The 17,834-nt window shown below is 41.9% G+C and overlaps 1 protein-coding gene across 3 annotated transcripts in view; it reads right to left on the bottom strand.

Moving 5' to 3' along the window:
• Positions 1-17,834, bottom strand: part of CGN (cingulin) — a 2,193,661-nt gene that overhangs the window by 411,976 nt on the left and 1,763,851 nt on the right. The gene's annotated exons all lie outside the window — the stretch shown is intronic.

Raw genomic sequence — 17,834 nt, 5'->3', positions numbered from 1 at the left:
CCAGAAGGATGGGAACCCACTTTCTAGACCTCCATATTACAGCCCAGGAAGGCAGACTAGTCTCAAAAGTCTACAAGAAGGAAACCGACAAACTCGCTTTTTCAATACAGCAGCTACCACCCAAGAGCACTAAAGGGACAATCTATCCTTCGGACAGTTCTTGAGATACCGCAGGACATGCACCAAAGCCGAAGACTACAAAGCACAATCAGGAGCCCTGAAAAAACAACTCATCAATAGAGGCTACCCCAAGAAGATTGTCCTCGACACATGCAAGCAAGCAAGAAATATACCCAGGGATATCGCGCTACAACAACATGTGAAGGACACCAAGAGAGAGAGGAAATAACTGCCGTAATGAGCTACTCCCCGATGTTCAACACTCTGAAGAGGAGGTCTATTCTGAATACTGGATCCAGTTCCCTACCAACACTGTCATTCACCATCAAAAGACGGGGAAACTTGAAAGACACTCTAGTACATACACTGAAGGAAAATGACTCCATCCAAAGTGACCCCACGATCTGAAATGCAACAAAACCCATGGGCCACACTCCGTGTGGAGGGTGCACGATGTGTGCCCAAACCACCATAAGTAAGCAGAGCAGAGACACCTTACTAATTGCAAATCCAAAGGGGTCATCTATCTAATTACTTGCCCGTGCAACCTAAGATACGTGGGCATGACGACTAGATAAGTCAAGACCAGACTTATTGAACACAAATCCTGTATCCGAACGAAGAAATTGACTGCTCCATTGGTAGACCATTTCACAACACATGGACATACACAGGATGACTTTAAATGGACCATACTAGAGAAACTCAGACCACCCCGAAGGGGAGGGAACTTTGGTGAAATGCTATTAAAACTGAGCAACTATGGATTTTCTGACTGGACACTGTAAAGGAGGGCCTGAATGAGGAGGTACAATGGTATGACCTGGCCCTTATGAAGTAAAAATTGTGTATTTGAGGCCTTCTATTGCCCCATGCACGTACATCATGAGCTGAGACTAGAGCCTAAGGAAAGTACTTTAAGAACACACGACAAGGGTACCGTTTTCATATACAGCTCCTTTTCAATTTTTTATATTGTGATTGTCAGTGAATAAAAGCACCTGGCCTATATTTTTCGGTTCTACGTGATTTCGCCGACCTATTTTTGGTCGTGGTACTTTTCATCGCCGGATTTTACATCGCTAGAAACACTGTTTTTGTTTTTTTTTTTATTCTGAGGGGAGGATTCCCCCCCCAGGCCCCCCCTTACTATTATAATAATACCCCAACCCCAACAAAACACCCCCCAAAATAAAAAAAAATAAAACAACGGGGTTCCTGGCGATGTAAAGTCCGGCGATGAAAAGTACCACAACTAAAAATAGGTTGGCAAAATGCGTGTATACCTATTTTTCAATGCACCAAAACAAGTGAGGCAGACATGTGATGTCATCAGTGATGTCATCAATGGTATTTGTGATGTCATCTTTGATGTCCTGGGTGTTAGTCTTAGCAATGCACGTAGATAGTGCGAGTTATGGTTGGTAAGCTTACCATAATGGGGGAATGTGCAGTGTTTTTTGGTGTCACTGTGAATTATAGTATCCCTTTAATGAAGTTTATTTTACCAAATGTACATATATATATATATATATATATATATATGTACATTTGAGTAACATTGAATTGAACAAGAAATTGAGCCCCCTTACTTGCCATCACCACTGTGCACTGCTAACACTAACACCCAGACCATAAAAGATGACATCTCAAATGTCACTGATGACATAACTGACACCATCACATGTTTAGCCCCTTTGTTTTTGTTCTCTGCTATATATATATATATATATATATATATATATATATATATATATATATATAGAAAAAGCTTCATTAAAGGGATGCTATAATTCACAGTGACACCAAAAAACACTGCACATTCCCCCATTATGGTAAGCTTCCCAACCGTAACTCGCACCATCTACGTGCATTGCTAAGACTAACACCCAGGATATCAAAGATGACATCACAAATACCATTGAAGACATCACTGATGACATCACATGTCGTCTGCCTCACTTGTTTTGGTGCATTGAAAAATATAGGCCAGGTGCTTTTATTCACTGACGATCACAATATAAAAATTGAAAAGGAGCTGTATATGAAAACGGTACCCTTGTCGTGTGTTCTTAAAGTACTTTCCTTAGGCTCTGGTCTCAGCTCATGATGCACGTGCATGGGGCAATAGCAGGCCTCAAATACACAATTAATTTGTATACAGGAACATACACTTTCTGATCATGCTGTTTCTTCCTTCCTTACTTCAGTTTCCCTGTATGTGCCTCTCATTTCTATGCATTGGGTCTGCATATGTATTGTTTGTCTTAGCAATGCACGTAGATGGTGCGAGTTATGGTTGGTAAGCTTACCATAATGGGGGAATGTGCAGTGTTTTTTGGTGTCACTGTGAATTATAGCATCCCTTTAATGAAGTTTTTTTACAAAATGTACATATATATATAAATAGATATATATATATAGCAGAGAACAAAATCAAAGGGGCTAAACATGTGATGTTGTCAATTATGTCATCAGTGACATTTGAGATGTCATCTTTCATGGTCTGGGTGTTAAGTGTTAGCAGTGCACAGTGGTGATGGCAAGTAAGGGGGCTCAATTTCAGGGGTTCTTGGGTTGTAAGTTGAAGCATAAAGGGGAGGGTGAAGTTTTTGTTTTAGTGAAGGGAAGAGGTTTTTGGTAGGGCAACTTAACCATAACGTCCCCTCAACAAAGCTTTTTTTGTAGTGAATTTTACAGGTTTTTGGGACGGCAACTTAACCATAACGTCCCCGTAACAACGTTTTTTGTTAGTGAATTGTATAGGTTTTTGGAAAAGGAACTTAATCATGACAACGTGGCAATGAAGTTGTTGAGCACAATATGCATTGTCATTATGTGATCTTGGGAGATACGTAGTGTAATGTACGTACTTGATATACATTTAACATAGAACATACAGAACCCCCTACCTATTGATATTGGAAAGGGACGGACTGAGCGCCTGTTTGCGGACGGGGGCGGACAGGATCAACATTACCCAAAGAGCCGGGGGGTATCTGAAAATGTACTATTGTCTTACACAAAAAGTGTGCAATTTAGAAAAAGGGCATAAAGATATTGTACGTAGTAAGTAAATATGGAAACCTGAAGGTAGGAAAAGAAAACAACACATTTAATAACCATGTAGAATGAAGTGGATGGTACCAAAAAAAAAGAAGAAGGGATGCCTCCACTGTAATCACTTCACAGAAACTCGGCAGGCTGGAACGATAGTGGTCGGACGCAGTAGGACTAAGGGAGATTATATCAAAAGAGTGAGTGCAGGTAATTTTTTTATGTGGGTGTGTTTTGTTTTGGTATGTGGTGCAGAAATAATTTCTTTTTGTTCTTGTGACTCAGAAATGGCTAGTACTTTGGAATGGCTGGAGGAGTATTTCCCGCACAGGGAAAAGTCAGAAGACAGTGACAACAATGGTACACATTGTATTGCGTATGGAAAATAGTGACCAATAGTTTATAGGCATTTAACTTATGTTGTTTCTGTTTTCATCAGACCAGGAAAAAAAAAGAGGAAAGGGCAACAAATGAGATAGAAGAAGACAGGATAAAAAGGATAGAGCAGAAAATTGACATATTGAACGACAATTTTAAAAGTTTATGGGAGTTTGTGGAGGACGTTGTGAGAGGAAAAGTTCGGTACCATTGCCCCACCTGCACCTTCCCTGCTTCTCCATTCCCTAGTGACCCAACCCCCAAACCCTCAAGAGGAAAATAGAAGTTTCAACGAAGTATCCATCCCTTCTTCCCCCTCACAAATCTTCTCCTCATAACCAGCCCGTGTTAAATCCGAATTCCCCCATATTTGTTTCAGTGTCCGCTTCCCCCGCTATTTCTTTAGAGTGATGTGTGTGTGTGTTTTAAATGGTTTTGTACAGTAGTCTTAGAGAAAGAGTTTGTGTGCAAAATTTCTTTTTTAAAAAGACGTAAAATGTTTGCGAACGGCGCGCCTGTTAGACCTATCCACAAGGAATGGAATATGGGTGTTGTAAAGGCAGTACACCTACCCTTACTAATGTCAAGTAAGATGGATTTGATGTTTGACTATACCATCTGATGAAATTGTGCGTACATAAACAGAAAGGGGTGCCCAAAGGATATTGTACCTTGGCGAACCGCTTGGAAAACGATATGATACATGGTCGTAGAACACAGCAGATGTCCGGAATGGGTTTAAATGAACAAAATGGGAGTGTGTGAAGGACAGTATAGCTGTTTGTATCGGGCACAGCCAAAATAGTGCGGTCCGTAGAACAGGGGCAGTGGCTGGCAAGTTTGTAGACAAACAAAATGGAGTTGTCCTAAGGACACGAACTGTCCGTACAGTGAACATAGCATTCGTGCACACGCGCCGTACAAACGTACGTATAGCGAACATTGCGCCTGTTCCTAACTGTCTGCCGCACCTGTATCGCACTTTGAATTACTTTGAGGACCCGAAGACTGTCCGTAGGACACTTGGGCACATGCGCACGTTTGATTCTCTGCATTTGCTGTCCAGGGGACTTTCGGTACTGGCGCGGATGAGTTGAGGACGTCATCATGTGACCGAACCCAGGCTGAGCGAGGGGTCTAATTTGCGCGGTTGGTGTGCTTCCGCAACAGTCCAAAAGAACTTGTAGACAGAAGGGCAAGTATTGTAGAGTGTAAAAATGTAATTTCACATATCTCAGACAATAGCAGACCTCAGGATTTGCTAGGTAAAATTTGTGTACCCCTTTACAGGGATGAAGACGGTCAGGAGGCACACCCCTCCAACCCCTACAAATGGCCACACCCACGAGCGCATCTTCATTGTCCCTCTAGCTGTAGCAGATTGAGGTGTACTGCCTTTACTGCTGTAGTGAACAAAGGGACAGTACTCGGTATGGCTTCCATGGCTGTTGTTGGGTCATTAGGCTCTGCACCGCCCCCAAACCCGCCACCACCACCACCTCCCCAAGGGCCTGCAGAGAGATATGTGGGTGAGGATGTAGAGATCGAGGAAGAAGAGGAGGAAGAGAATGAAGTGGAGGAACCTCGTATGAGGAGCACTCGGCAGGAGTCGTGGGTGTGGCAGTTGTTTTCCGTGTATGGGAACGTACCAAAAGCATGTGCGAACCTGGTGAAGTGTAACCAGTGCGAGGTGGTGCTGAGTCGTGGGAGATTTGGTGCGTACAGTTTTGGTATGACAACCATGAAGCGAAACCTCACTTCGTTCCACACTGCGGACATTCGCAAGGTGGTGCCATGTGAAGAACGTAGTCGATTGAGTTCCTCCACAGCATCCTCTGTGTCCGATCCTCCCACCACAAGAGACACTCCTGTGGGGGAGCGCCTCCCTCCAGCTGCCTCACAAGCCATTCGCAATGCTGTTGAACCTTACTTTTCAAAGGTGACAGTAGTGCGCACGTATTGTGACGCAGTACTCTGCAGGGGGGAGAGTTTTCAAAGTGCTTTTGAGGCTGCAGCCACAGAGCACCAGAAGATCTGCTCCTTACCTAAATAGAGCTTACCCTAAATATTTCTCTGTTCACTTGCCCTTTCTTATCCCCGTGGCTGGTGTCCCTTCCTTACCCTTCTTTGCCTTCTTCCCTTAGTGTGCCGTGTGCTGTTAAGCAATAAACGGAAAAACAACAAAAATTACAGAAAAGGCTCTTTTCAGAGCCGCCTTTCTCAGTGTAACAATAGAATTATGAAGTGACGGTCGTAGACCCCCGCGGAGTGCTGAAAAAGTTTGCGGACAGTCGTAGGGGAAAAAAGGAAGGGCGCAAGCAGAGCAAACACAATTAAGTGTACGCTGGGAGTAAATGGCGGCTCTAAAAAGAGCCTTTTGGTGGTGTGCGGAGTGGGTCAAAAAGTGTAGATTGGTGAAAACAGATTGTCACATAGGTTAGTGTGATTGCAAAAGAGGTTGCAATGCATTTTGTACATTGCGAAGAAAAATCTGATTGCCAGCATATGTGAGGTGGACTCCATCTCTGCGGAAAATGGAAGTGCTACAAAACAAAATGTTTTCATTGTGGAAAGGGGACATGCCAACATCTCTTAGAAATGCACACACAGCCTTATTCACATTGCGTCTTGCTTTCTTCATTTGTGGACCAAACGCAGAATAACGCAACCATATTTGTCTTTGTGCAATACGGGAGAAAAGTGTTTGACAATTTGGAAACATGTCCATGCGCTTCGCAAGTCCTTCCTTCATTGCAAATTGCAAAGAAATTCCAGATACATGGCCTAAACTGTTTCCTCCACAATAAATGATCAGTATATCTGGAGGACGCTCTGTCAGTAAAGTAACACAGACAGAAGTCCAGCCCCCTCATGCCACGCACGCCATGCCAGTGCACTTCCACATGAGGAAATCCGAGATTTGTAGATAAACTGCAGCTTTCTGCATGCACTTTCAACCAATGTATCCATGAGTCTCCCAAAATCCAGATAATCGGAGCATGGAAAGCCATGGCTGTGTGGTCTCCTGTGAGGCAGAAGACGGTCTTATTAACGTACTTCGGTCAGAACACACCTACTGAACTTTATGGACCAATCCCTAGCTCTGCTCATTCTCATTTACATGCGTTTCCACCCCTGAATCCCTGTTGGTGTTATGTGCTGGCTGCAAACTACCACCATGTTCGCGGACATGAACAGGATCAGAGCGTGACGACGGTACATTAAATTACTATTCCCCTTTAAGGTAGGTTCTGAAAAGAGCAGTTTTTTATTTTTGGCCAGATACCGTACAGACATCTGGTATTTTATGTATTTTTTGTATATTTTGTCCTAGCTTTACTCTTACAAACATTACAGAACCTTCTCTAAAGCAAGCCTTACGTTCCAAAAGAACATCGCATTTCCCAAAGAAGATAGCGCAACACCATCTCCTTCAAAATAATCTGCATTGCTTGGAGCAATGTTTTCGTGGCTGCAAAAAAACATTCCAGCTCGTAGCATGAATGCACGCATGCCGCGATTGATGATACACCTACCGATGCTTTGATCGGGACAGAAAACAGAAGTGTTGTTCCATTGTGCTCTAGGGAGTAAAGCAGAAAAAATTACTTTGGTTGTTGGGAAGATGGTCATGAGTGCTTCAACCAACTGTGCCAAATCTGCCAACAAAGTACGTGAAGTCACGTATCCCAAATGGCAAGCACCGTAGTGCAAAATTACCACATGAGCAGTGGTCATTGTACGCATGTCTCTGCAAACTTGCAGAATTCATGCAGCATTGGCATCAGTGTCAGCGCTCCACACCACCTCCACTCCTTGCACATCGAAATGGTGTGCCACATGCCTACTCTCGGCATAGTGTTGTAAGTCTTCCACAAAAATGTCTCCAAGCATCAAAACCCGGACCCTCTCCACCTCTGGCATCTTCAGTGTGCGCACCATCTTTCGACACAAAAGAGTAATGTGAACATCTCACTGGCTGATGCCTACAGTCGCCTGCGCATGCAGGATTTGCTGTAGAAACCCGTATGTGACACGCCCTACCAGCGGACAAGCGTTGCCTACGTGCGGCATGTAACTCTTACCCTGTCCTTCCACCCTTTCTACAGCGGTACCAAAGGAAGTTCCTCATTGGACACAACTAAGCAGTCGCACAATCATTCACCAATCACATTGATAATTTTAACTCTGTCATCAACATTGCGCACTTCAAAATTACTGGCGATGATTCTGAATGGAAGTTGCATATCATTGCAAAGCACCTACTTCACAACCTACTCTGCAAGTATTGCGAATTTCTATGTACAGCTCCATGCATGTGCCCATGCATGAGTATAGAGTACAGGTATGTATATTGTAATCAGAGAACATGTGGAACCCTTATGATTTAATTTAGACAAAATAATGCCGCTAAATGTCCACAGGGAATACATAACAACGCTCCCCCTTTATAGTGCAAGATGTCAGATTAGTCAATCACAAATCGCACGACTGCTGTCTTCCGCATAACCTGTACATATGTTGCAAGCATGGCTATTTAGGGCAGAACTGAATTTTGTATGTGAAAATGTCAGAGTTGTGTACTCTGTACGGCCTATAGTTATGTTACTTGGAATGTGATCGTATGAGAGCGCTCCCGATTGCGGTGGTGAGATTTTCTTCTGAGGGTCTCATTTTTCGGCATTGTGCTTTTAATGTACAAGTAGAAAATGTTTCCCCATCTAGTACTATACCCTATCGCTTACAAACCTCCCTCCTATGCACAGTACACTTTGTAAACAACAAGGCATTTCCTTACCCTTAAAAGTTTGAGCTATTTTGAAGGACTGGCAAGTACCATATTGTAAGTACCATGCAAATACTGCACAGAGTGAAATGAAATGTAAACGTGCACTGGATTTGAAATATAAAAGGTGAATGCTGTGACGAAAGAAGAACAATCAATGTGTGCAGTGTCATCACTGCTGCAAACACACAAAGTAATTGATTTTTTTGTTGTTGATTCGCAGTGAAGACTACTCTCCTGAGAATCAACAGCATCTACATTGTAGACGACATATCAGAAGAAACCTGGTCATCTTGCACAAAAAAGTAAGTACAGTACAACCTTTATATAGTAACTACTCCTCAAAGAGGCTGCGTGGGTTATTGGTTTAGTTTGGGCACCAAAGCAAGCATTGATTTGTAAACCATTCTACCTACACATATCCATTTATTGAACAAAGAATAACAGGCAGAATGGCTGACAAATCCCTGTGCGTTTGGTACCCAAATAACATATGTAATGCTTAGAAAGTTAGATTGTGAAATTAAGTTGTTGTAGTAAGCTTTTGCCATTTTGGTTATTAATAAGGGTTCTCATCACAAGTAGGGCACTTTGTATACTACTACAATGTACTTCAGTTGAGAGTACAAACAGTAAAGTAGCCTTACCAAATCATTGCAAGAGTTCAATGCACGTTGACACACCATGACAAAGAGCTTCCCCATCTGACTCATGCACACATGCACACTGCACACATACATTGGACAACAGACCAAAGTATATATTTTTTCTCAACGGACACCAAAGAATGCCTACCAAAAAGCAGCTCCGTAGAAAGGAACGCAGAAGTAGAGCAAATAAAAATAAAAGGTGCCCAATGTAAGCATCCACCAGTTGTAAAGTTAGTAGAGAAATTTGGTATAAACCAGCTAATGCAAAATAAAGGAAGTCTCAACTACGGAAACTGTAGCGCCTCCATCAAAAAGTGTCACAAAACACAAAAATGTTGTCAAATAAATGCCTACCAGCACAGCTAACAATGTTCCTAATAATCCTGATGGTGTAAGAAGAATCCATTGTAAAAAAAAGTATTTTAGCAAAAAGTACAGAGTACTTCAGAATCTAGTAAGAAGAGGACCAAAATCATCCTCACCCCTTAAAACCTACCGTAGAAAGTTAATCCTACAAGCTCTCGTGGACAGTGCAATCCTTCTCAAAAGGAAGCTGTTCATATTAGTGTTAAATAGGATGAAAGCACTAACAAACCTAAGTACCAAACTACAAAAGAAACTCAGCAATAAACGGAATGTGAACAAAAATATTTTTTTTAATGTTTGTGGTGGTGAATGAAGTCACACAACAACCACATAGCCATATTTTAATGAAGAAGCATACAAACAAAATCAAACAAACACAATTGCCATCCATAGTAGTGGACGAGGGTATGAGAAAATCAATGCTACCATCATGGAACAAGAAACACTGCTTACAAAAGTAACCCCTCAAAATTCACAATTACCTCTCGACTTAGCAGAACCACACCGTCCAGTATACAAATGGCTGTGCACATCAATGTGTGCCATTCCAAACAAAGCTTTCAAATCTTTACGTAAGTTCCTCAATCAATATGTAAAAGGTAAAGACAAAAGTAAAATTAAAGTGCTGCAAAATATGGATATTTGTCCAGTGCGGAAAGACACAGGACTAAAAGGACATTCCTTAGCCTGGATTTCTGGGCATATTTGCAAAAGTACTTTCCATGATATCAAAAGAATATCAATACATCATTCCAATGTAAGAAATTTAGTGTGTAAAATATACTATGCAAAAAGTCCAGCTTCAGAATTAGGCAATTTAAATAACACTCTTCTGCATGGTACACCCAAATACTTACAAGAAGAAATGGACCGTATTCAGAAAAAGTATTTTGGAAGTGAGAGCCACTTACAAAATGCAATAGTTTTAGAACATAGTAGCAACAATTCTGCACATAGCAACTATTACACACATACAGAAAATAAATAGTAACATTTAAGAGGTCATCGGCTGAAGTACCAAACCATGTGTGTGTGTGTGTTGCCGCAGAACGTTTTACAAAACAAACACAAAAAATGTGGACATATCATACAAAATAGAAGACAATGAAGACTCTAAATGGTTTGAATTAGCTTTGTACCTTTTAGCTGAAAACAAATATGAACTAACTGAACGCCTCATATGTTGCAGTTACTGTACTGCAAAATTAGACAACAACCACACTCCTTCACATGCTATTACAAATAATTTGGAATTGTTTCCATTACCAAAAATCCTGCAACAGCTCAATTTGTATGAGAGCATAATAATTTAAACAGTTCACCCATTTCAAGCAATTATACGCCGTCATCCAAAAACAGCAAAATTACCTTCCTCTAAATTGGTGAAAGGCATTCGTGGCAAAGTAGTTTATTTGCGATTAGATCTAACGGAAAATGTACACACTCTAGGAGTGGAACGTTCAATAGAGCATTCTTTAATAGTCTTGGTAAATGGAGTACCAACAAAGGACAAAATAATTTGGCAACAATTAGTGGACTTACACAAAGTTAGACAAGCATTGCAATATCTAAAAGACAATAATGAGTACTACAAGGAAATAAATATTGATGAAAGCTTAAGGGAAACAACCAAAATAATTCAAGAGACATCAGAAACTGGAAAATTCGAACTTCTGGATCCAGCTACAGTATCCACTCTGTTGGACCATTACACAATTCATCCATTGCATTCCAATGAAAGCGTAGATGATGCACTAGAAACTTATCAAATGCAACAAACCAAAAGATCACCAATGAGTATTTGGGACAAAAGTAGAGAAGTACGTGCTTTTCCACTGCTATTTCCTACTGGCAAAGGTGGAAGATACGATGATAGACCTACTCAGATTGGGGTATCAGAATACCGCTCATTACGAATGTATTCGCAAGATCCCAGATTTAGACAAAATGTGGAATACATATTCCACCTACTCTATGAAAGTGAATTAGCAACACTATGTTATGGAGTTGCACACATTCTTAAATCTGGAACCCACTTTCAAAATATGTCAGCTACGCAGTTAATACAAAAAGTACAGGAAAAAGATGAGGTTTTACAATCAAGTATAACAAATTTGTTTGAAAACATACGTGGTACAAAGGAATATGGTTTCCGACGGCACGGAGACGTGCATTGTATGATCAGAAACCTTGGACCACCGACTTGGTTTGTTATGCTAAGTTGTGCAGAATATGCATGGGAAGAGTTACATGAGTTCCTACGCATAGCAAACAGCAACAAAAACAACAGATAGATTAACACCGTGAGAAATATGCTCTCTAGATCCAGTTAACGTGTCAAGATATTTCCATCATCGTTTCATTGCCAGGCTACACTTTATTTGCAATAAAACTGTTCCTCCCCTTGGAGCAGTACAACACTTCTTTTGGAGAAAAGAATATCAAGCGAGAGGAGCACCACATATTCACATGCTCTTATGGATCAAAGGTGCACCGAAATTTGGTCACGACAGTGATAGCACTGTTTTGCAGTTTATCCAAAAATATGTCACACGTGAAATCCCTTCACAACAGACACATAGTGAGCTGCATGGGCAGATTTTACAATTTCAAAGACACAAATGTGGCAAATATTGTCGTTGCAAATACAAAAACAAAGGTAAATACTACACCAAATGCCGCTTTGGTTTCCCTAGACCAGTTACAGAAACAGGCGACGTAAACAACTTCATGTCTTCAGTTCGACATAGTGTTAAAGGTAAATCGCCTAGAAACACGCATTATATAAAAAAGAAAGGAAGAATCAAAATATATCAATGATCACAATGCAATCATTGCCCTCTTATGGAATGCAAACAGACGTGCAGTACATTGCAGACAATTCAACTGCTGTTGCACAATATGTTACAGCCTGCTTAACAAAAGCAGAAAAAACAGAGCTTCAAGACCTCTGGGATGACCTAGCATCAGACAAAACATCACAGAAATTGTACAGCCCAGGCATAAAAATACTCTCTCATAGAGAATGTGGGGCCTATGAAGCAGCATATCGTTTAACCGGCACTGCTTTGTATGGAAAATCAGACAACATAGTATGGCTCAGTCTTAGTCCTGCAAAATCTAGAAAAAGAGTGCTAAAACCATATGAGGACATAGAAACAATTGCCAGAAATGATCCCAACAGCCAAGACATTCTAAAAAACAATTTACTGGACACATACTATCCGAACAGGAGTACCACTCTGGAAAGTATGTGTCTATACCACATAGCAAAACTTTGCATACAAAAATAATGTAAAACCCGATGAAAGCAAACGTAGATATAGAGTGACCGATTGTGAAGGGAGCTTAGTAAAACTTACCAAACGAAGCTTAGTTAATGATGTAAAATTATCATTAAAAACTCCTCAACAGAAAGAACTATATTACATGTCTCTGTTACAACTTTTCAAACCATGGAGAAAAGAGGAAGACATACTGGATAATTATGACTGCTATGAAGATGCTTACAAAGCAAATGAAAGTACTAACACGGATGTGAACTTTACGCAGTACAAAACAATGTTACACAATGAGCAGAAACAGGAAGAAGAACTTCGGGCCCAACTAGATAAGGACTCTGCCAACAGTAGTCAACCTTCTGTAACAGGAAGTCAAGAACCACTAGGACAACCACTAATAGCAAATGAGGCTGAAGTAGCTATGGCAGAAGTAGAAAACACCATGTATCAATATCAAGAAGATACAGAAGACTTAACTGTACAACAAGCAAAACTTCGATCAGAGCACCATTTTTGAAGACGTAACAAAACCAATTGTACATGATGTACAACACGAAAATAAAGAATGTACCTGCCAAAATTACAAACCTATACTGCTGTAGGGCAGTGGTGAAGCTGGATCAGGGAAAACATCCTTAATCAAAATCATCAGCACGTTCCTTCAACAATTGACAAACAACAAACTGTCAGCTGTTTTAACGGCCCCCACAGGTTTAGCTGCCTACAAAATAGGCGGTGTGTCTTTACACCGATTACTACTGCTTCCAGTAGAGTATCAAAATAAATTAGACAACTACAAACTTTCTGCAGAAGCTGCAATGGAATTACGTAGAGTAATGAAACAAATGAAAATGCTACTAATATATGAATTGAGCATGGTCTCCAACCTAATGTTGGCTTTGATTCATCTCAGATGGCAAGAAGTACTTAAAAATAATATTGAAGAACTCTTTGCAGGGAAAAACATTATTGTTTTCGGAGATCTTCTACAATTGACACCAGTGAAAGGTGAACCAATTTTTAAAACCTTAGGCCACAAACTCAGCCGGAAAACTGTTGGTAGCATAGGTGATGTTAACCTTTGGCAACATTTCCAAGACAGAGAATTAACTGAGAACATGCAGCAATCTGCAGATCTCACTTAGGCCAACATCTTAAAAAGTATTAGAGTTGGTGGATTATCGCAAGAAGCACAAGTTGTATTGAAAAACCGGTATATACATGCACTTTATGGCGATAATGCATGTGCAACTGATGTTATGGAACAAATAGCGCACAAAAATGCAATTGTATGGCCTTAATGCCAACTCTTGCAAGCCGTTTCACATTCAATGAAACAATCTTAAAGAAAGAAATGCAACCAATAATAGAAATTCGGGCCACAGACAAACTAGACGTACATGGTACGACAGTACCCATGTGTGAGCAAGCCACAAGACTAAATAGTTTAGAAAATTCAATTTCCAATCCAGCTGGGTTGGAAAAAATATTGAAATTATCCTTAAATTGTAGAGTAATGCTTAAACGTAACCTTGACATAAAGCAAGGACTAGTTAATGGAGCACTGGGCACAGTTGTTGGCTTTCAATCATACGCACGTGATAGCAACATTCAGTTTGTAAATATTCGCTTTGATAAAGTTTCAGAAGTGAAAAGGATAGGGCGCTCAATTGCTCGATTCCTTCTCTTCAAAGACATGTATGTACGCAGAGAGCAATTTTCTCTAACTCTTGCATATGCAGTTACCATTCATAAATCCCAAGGTCTTACCCTAGACAAAGCATTGATAGATATAGGAAACAATGTTTAAGGAAGGCATGAGCTACGTAGCATTATCACGCTTACGTACACTTGACGGTCTATTGCTAATAAACTGATTCAAGTAAAGTCAAAAGGTGATATTCCTTGCATTCTATAATACAATAGATTGCGTTCACTGTACACCCCTCATCTGAAACAATACCTTGTTCCAGATAAAGTGAAACGTCGTAAAAGAAAAGTAAATGCAATAGAAATGCAGCAGAATTCAACAGCAAATTCCGCAAAGCAAAGAAAAGAAGCTAAAGTTTCATCAATTGCCGCAAACATAGAAAAACCTGTTAGGAAATGTAAACCAGGGACGTCGGCAAAGATGCAACAGAAAAACCGAAAAATGCACTCAGATACAGAACTTGCTGGGCCATTCAAATTTGCAAATGAAAGTGGGGTAAGTTGCTATGCAAATGTAGCAATGAATATTCTATTTCAATTGCCACCAATTGTTAACAATATTTACCTGCACAGTACAGACCAATTGTGTTTGCAAATGTTAGTGTTGCATAGAAATGCAACAAGCAATCCTGACAACATACAGTGTTTATGGAGTAAGGCAACAATTGGACGACTGTGCTGGAATGGTGAGATTCACTATGAACTCACAAGAAGATCCACAGGAATTTCTAATGTGCATACTATTAGTATTGGAAAACAAAAGCATACCTGTAAATGAAATTTTCAAAATTTCGTACATGTGGAAACATACATGCACTCTCTGTAGCTAAGTGATACAGGAAGAAATCCCAAATGAGTGATTTGTGTATGTTTCCATACCAAATTGTGAGAGCATTCCATTTCAACAACTTGTACAAAATGCAAACCATGGCAGATTATGCAGTATTTGCAATTCAGACAATCGCTCCACCTTACTGATACAATCACATAGTGCTTACATAAATGCAGATGGCACCAAAAACAACTGTAAACTGACTGGATTCACACACAGTCAAGTGTCACTTGGAAAGAAAACCTTTACAACAGTAGGAATAATCTACCATGCAGGAGCTACAACCAATGCAGGTTACTACACTGCATACATTAAAAAGAATTCTGGATGGTTTGAATGTAATGATAGCACCATTACTCTAAACCAGAGATTGCCAGCTAACCTAACAAATGGTATTTAATGTTCTTAAAGCCAAAATATTCGAAATAATGTGTACTTCAAGAATGACATCAAATTATGTGAAAGACTACAAACTGTTACAAAACGCCCACAGGTATCTAACTACCCAAAAGGATGGAAGAATGACACAAATAAATAATTATCACAGATCGTGGAAACAAATGCACAGGTACAATACGCCTACAGGTATGTAACGGTTGTTAAAAATCGTCAGGAAGGCAACCAACAAAACAGTCATGGGAAAGATGAAGGAAACAGGATGTAACAACACCACAAATGAGTGAGTAGCACAAATCTGTAAGAACAAATGCACAGTTAGAATACGCCTACAGGTATGTAACAGTTGTTAAAAATGGGCAGGAAGGCAACAAACATAACATTGATCAGAAAGATGAAGGAAACACTCAAAGGAAACAAGAAAGTAGTTAATACCATAGGAAGGAACAAGTTACTTACCTGTAACTGTTGTTCTCCAGCATGGGTCTGGCATGGATTCACATGCTCATGAATATTCCCCGTCGTCAGGCTGGGAATCCTCGGTAAAGAAAAAACCAGTATCAGTTTCGTTTCTGATCTGTCTTTCGTAGTAATAACCAATCACTGATCTCTGTGTCATACTGACCACAGCCAATGACTGCCCTCTACCTAAGCCCCGCCTCTGGCAGCCATCTTCAGATTTGGAAGCACGTGAAGTGGCAGTATGACCAAGTGAAGAGCCGCAGAGGGGTAGGCGGGAGGGTTCGCATGTGAATCCATGCCAGACCCATGCTGGAGAACAACAGTTACAGGTAAGTAACTTGTTCCTTCTCCAGCATGGGGTCTGGCATGGATTCACATGCTCATGAATAAAGAATACATAGCAGTACACACATGCACAACCACGGGAGGTGGCAAAGGCTCAACATTAAGCATCACATCAAACTCAACATTAAGCATCTTACCTCCTCACCAGGCTCACCTCAGGCGAACAGGTTGCGCAGCACTGCTTGGCCGACCCTGGACTCCTCCCTGGAATCCCGGTCGACGCAGTAGAATTTCGTGAAGGTGTGCGTCGACCTCCACGTAGCAGCCCTGCATATGTCCAGCAGGGGCACACCAGATAGGAACGCCGTGGTAGCTGCGATCGCTCTGGTGGAATGGGCTCTCGGACGGCCAGGCAGCGGTCGGTTTGCCAACCGGTGACAGTACATGATACAGACGGAGAGCCATCGAAATGGAAGCCTTCGAGAGAGCCTTCCCCTGATTGACAGGTCCAAAGTTCACAAAGAGTTGTGACGTCTTCCGAAAACACTTTGTGCGGTCCACGTAGAACTTCAGTGCTCTAGCCACATCCAGCGAGTGCAAAGTCCTCTCAGCCGGCGACGAAGGCGACGGGAAGAACACAGGCAACACCAAGGGTTCGTTGAGATGGAAGTCCGACGGTACCTTGGGCATGAAGGAGGGGTGCGTCCTGAGCACTACCCTCGTGTCGTGAAAAGTCAAGTACGGGGCCTTGCAGGAAAGGGCCTGGATCTCTCCCACCCGTCGTGCGGAGGTGATGGCCACAAGAAATGCTGTTTTCCACGACAGAAACTTCAACGGGGCCGAGTGCAGAGGCTCGAACGGAGGTCCCATGAGCTTGGTCAGCACCACGTTGAGCTCCCACGCCGGGGCCGGAGCCTTCACCGGCGGGAACGATCTGAACAGTCCCTTCATGAACTCTTTCACCAGACGATGAGACCACAAGGACGTCCGCCCCGTGGTTCTGGTGTATCGGGAGATCGCAGCAAGATGAATCTTGATGGACGCGTGTGCCAGTCCAGCTTTGGCCAGCGTCAGCAGGTACAGCAGTACTTGGGGAGCCGTAATCCCTAGAGGGTTAATCTTCTGTGCGTGGCACCAGACAGAGAACCTCTTCCATTTGTGTCCGTAGCATTTAAGAGTTGAGGACGCCCTGGCCTTTGCAAGAACCTCTCTGCAGTCGGCCGGTATGTCGTATCCTCCAAACTCTAGCGCTGCAGGAGCCAGGCCTGCAAGTTCAGCGATTTCGGGTAGTGGTGGAGGATGGCGCCTCCTTCCCTGGAGAGTAGATCCGCGTCCACCGGCAGCTTGATTGGCGGGGACGCTGACAAGTCCAGAAGGTCCGGGAACCATATCTGCCTCGGCCACGCAGGTGCGACGAGGCTCATCCTGCACCGGGACCTCTTGAGCTGGTTGACGAGCCGGATTAGCAGTGGCAAAGGAGGGAACGCGTAGAGGAACAGGCCCTCCCAGGG

This window comes from Ambystoma mexicanum, chromosome 1p (assembly GCF_040938575.1).
Source record: "Ambystoma mexicanum isolate Mex_15411 chromosome 1p, UKY_AmexF1_1, whole genome shotgun sequence".
NCBI classification, from domain to species: Eukaryota; Metazoa; Chordata; class Amphibia; order Caudata; family Ambystomatidae; genus Ambystoma; species Ambystoma mexicanum.
This window is presented reverse-complemented; position numbering and strand designations above follow the sequence as displayed.